Source organism: Mustelus asterias, chromosome 9, assembly GCF_964213995.1.
Source record: "Mustelus asterias chromosome 9, sMusAst1.hap1.1, whole genome shotgun sequence".
Taxonomy (NCBI): domain Eukaryota; kingdom Metazoa; phylum Chordata; class Chondrichthyes; order Carcharhiniformes; family Triakidae; genus Mustelus; species Mustelus asterias.
In genome coordinates, this window is record NC_135809.1 from 19888316 (window position 1) to 19892521 (window position 4206).

Genomic DNA, 4206 nt, shown 5'->3' on the forward strand with positions numbered 1-4206 from the left:
TTTGAACATGTTTATGTACTGCCAAACCAACTTGATTGGAACATACTTACTGTGTTGTTGGTAGGGCCAAATCATTTTGTAGATTAGGTTAGAATATGGATGCTTTCCACGGCAGCAGAGGTATATGTTCCAAATAGTGATTAGCATTGGGAATAGTCAGTTCCAAATGCTTACAGTGGCAAGCAACCATCTTCTGGAACCCATTTAGTAGCAAATTACATAATGCCCCCTTACCTGCTTACCATTCTACCCAGAGCTATGCCTAGATTGACGTGATATAATCAGAAAGGTAACAGCATTGTTAATATAAACCAGACGTCAAAATTTAAACTCAACTAAATTGGGTTGACGATTTGTCAACTCTGTCCACAGATTAATCTCTTACTTTGTAAAAGAGGGCAGGATTTGTGTCATTTCTAGAAGATTCCATTCTTAATCATCTCAAAATCTAGGAGGAGAAACAAAATGAAACTGAGGTCACGGTACTCTGGGCCCGGTGGAAATTCCCGCCAAAGGTCTTTTGCTCGTCTCCCAAATTTTCCATCCCACCAGTGACCGGTCATAGAGTCCCTATCGTACAAAAGAAGGCCATTCGGCCCATCGAGTCTGTACCAACCACAATCCCACCCAATCCCTATTCCCGTAACCCCACACATTTACTCTGCTAATCCCCTGACACTAAGGGTCAGGTTATCATGGCCAATCAACCTAATCCGCACGTCTTTGGACTGTGAGAGAAAACCAGAGCACCTGGAAGAAACCCACGCAGACACAAGGAGAAGGTACAAACTCCACACAGAGGCCGGAATTGAACCTGGGACTCTGGTGCTGTGAGGCAGCAGTGCTAACCACTGTGCCACCGTGTCACCGATGATGACTGAAGGCTGGGGTGTAGCATAAAGGGAAGTGGGAGAGTATATTTTAAATAGGTAACTAAAGTAATGGCAGGGCTGATTAAAGATGAAACAGGAAATTTGCTTACAGCGAGGCCAAAGGAATGGCAGAAATATCAAATGAGTGCTGGAAGTAAAAAAGCACATGAGGAGAAGATGACACAATTAGGTACAATAACTACAAAAAAAGCAAATGATAATGAAAAAAATGATAGGAGTCAATGGAAGTCAAAGTTGAAAAGACATCATAGAATGTGGAAGGAAGTTAGAGAGGAAAATAACAGAGGCTCTGACCCCGATCTTTCAAATGTCCATCGATATAAACATACTGCCCCAGGACTTTTAAAAATAAGAGAGAAATCAGACCGATAGTAACCAAAGAACAGAATATACAGCATCTGTGGAGAGAGCAATAGAGTTAACATTCCAGGCCAGTGACCTTAATTTTGGCAGAACCTCCACATTCCCCATATTTCTGAGCTTGGTGCCTACTCCCTCCCCCAACCCCCTCCCCCCCACCCCCACTCCATCACCCGTGCTGAGCCAGTGCAAGAGTTACAGGATCGACTTTGGATTAGAGGAGTTAAAAGGTCATTAACTCTGTCAGGCACTTACTCCCGCCCCCTCTCTAAATAAAAACGCACTGGAAACCTCCGGCCCCGTCCGCGGCTGGGATTCTCCGGTCCCGCTGCGGTGAATGGAGTTTTGGCTGAGCGCCAGCGGGGGGGGTGTGGGTGAATGAGATCGGAGAATCGTGCCCGAGCTTGGGTTCAGGGGACGCAATATCGAAGTTTGCAGATAACGCACAAGTACAGTGAACCGTGAAAAGGACTCCAAGTGGCTGTGGAAAAAAATGTGACCCTCGGTTTTTTATAAAAGCAAAAAAAAAGATGAAATATACACAAACCACTACTTCCAGTGCCAGTCAGAATTATAGAATCCCCACAGTGCAGAAAGAGGTCTTTTGACCCATCACAAAAGGTTGCTGCATAAGATAAAGGTACACGGAGTTGGGGGTAAAGTGTTAGCGTGGATTGAGGATTGGCTGTCTAACAGAAAGCAGAGTCAGAATAAATGGGTGTTTTTCCAGTTGGCAATCAGTGACTAGTGGCGTGCCGCAGGGATCGGTGCTGGGGCCTCAACTATTTACCATATACATAGACGATCTGGAGGAGGGGACCGAGTGTAGGGTAACAAAGTTTGTGGATGACACAAAGATGAGTGGGAAAGCAAATTGCGTGGAGGACACAGAGTCTGCAGAGAGATTTGGATAGGCTAAGTGAGTGGGCAGGGATCTGGCAGATGGAGTATAACGTTGATAAGTGGGAGGTTATCCACTTTGGAAGGAATAATAATAAAATGGACTATTATTTAAATGGTGAAAAATTACAACATGCTGCTGTGCAGAGGGACCTGGGGGTCCTTGTGCATGAATCACAAAATCTCAGTTTGCAGGTGCAGCAGGTAATCAAGAAGGCAAATGGAATGTTAGCCTTTATCGCGAGAGGGATGGAGTATAAAAGCAGGGAGGTCATGCTGCAACTGTACAGGTACTGGTGAGGCCGCACCTAGAGTACTGTGTACAATTTTGGTCCCTTTATTTAAGAAAGGATATATTAGCTTTGGAAGGAGTACAGAGAAGGTTCACCAGGTTGATTCCAGAGATGAGGGGGTTAGCTTATGAGGAGAGATTGAGTAGACTGGCCCTGTACTCATTGGAGTTTAGAAGGTTGAGGGGAGATCTTATAGAGACATATAAGATAATGAAGGGCTAGACAGGGTAGAAGCAGTGAGGTTATTTCCATTTACAATGGAAACAAGAACTAGGGGGCATAGCCTCAAAATACAGGGGAGTCAATTTAGAACAGAGTTGAGGAGGAACTTCTTCTCCCAGAGGGTAGTGAATCTTTGGAATTCTCTGCCCAATGAAGCAGTAGAGGCTACCTCGTTAAATGTGTTTAAGTCACAGATAGATAGATTTTTAACCATTAAGGGAATTAAGGGTTATGGGGAGCGGGCAGGTAAGTGGAACTGAACCCACTATCAGATCAGCCATGATCTTATTGAATGGCGGAGCAGGCTTGAGGGGCCAGATGGCCTACTCCTGCTCCTATTTCTTGTGTTCTTCTGTTCTTATGACCTACACCAACAACAATCCCCCCTAGGCCCTATCCCCTTGACACAACCTATTTACCCTTGACACTAAGGGGCAATTTATCATGGCCAATCAACCTAACCCGGACATCTTTGGAGTGTGGGAGGAAACCAGAGCACCCGGAGAAATCCTACGTAGACATGGGGGGAACATGCAAACTCCACACAGACAGTTACCTGAGGCAGGAATTGAACCCAAGTCCCTGGAGCTGTGAGACAGCAGTGCTAACCACCGTGCCATCATGCTGCCCCTCGAATGCTACGTTCGACTTGAGCCTCTTACTTTCAGCAGAATGTTAAGGCCATGAAAGAGAATACCACAAATCATAGAATCATAGAATCCCTACAGTGCAGAAGGAGGCCATTCAGCCGATTGAGTCTGCATCGACCACAATCCCACCCAGTTCCTATTCCTGTAACCCCACATATTTACCCTGCTAATCCCCCTGACACCAGGATCAATTTATCATGGCCAATCAACCTAACCCGCACATCTTTTGAATGTGGGAGGAAACCGGAGCACCCGGAGGAAACCCACGCAGACACGGGGAGAATGTGAAAACTCCACACAGACAGTGACCCAAAGCCGGAATTGAACCCAGGTCCCTGGCGCTGTGAGGCGGCAGTGCTAACCACTGTGCCACCGTGACGCCCAATGAGAAGCTTTAGTTACAAAAATGTTGTCGGTTTTCAGTTGAGGAAATATTGACAGAAGATCTAATGGAGATGTATAAAATTATGAAAGGTTTGATAATGGGAAAAGCTACTTCCACCATCAGTGAATCAGTTAAGAATATCAACAAGAATATAAAAAGGGACAGGTTTGTATTTTCTTTACACAGAATCAATGGGGCAATTAGCTTGCAGAATAGTCTTTAAAAGAGAAGCGAATAAATACTTGAAAAGGGAGAACTAAAGTGATAGGTAAATGGATTGGCAGTGTTAAATTGTCCCTTAATGTGCCAAGATGTGCAGGTTAGGGGGATTAGTAGGATAAATGTGTGGGGATACGGGGATAGGCCTGGATAAGATGCTCTGTTGGAGAGTCAGTGCAGACACAATGGGCCAAATGGCCTCCTTCTGCGCTCTGGGGATTTTATGATTCTATGATGTAAGTTAAGGGCAGAGGAATGGGGCTGATGGAGGGGCCTTGCACAGT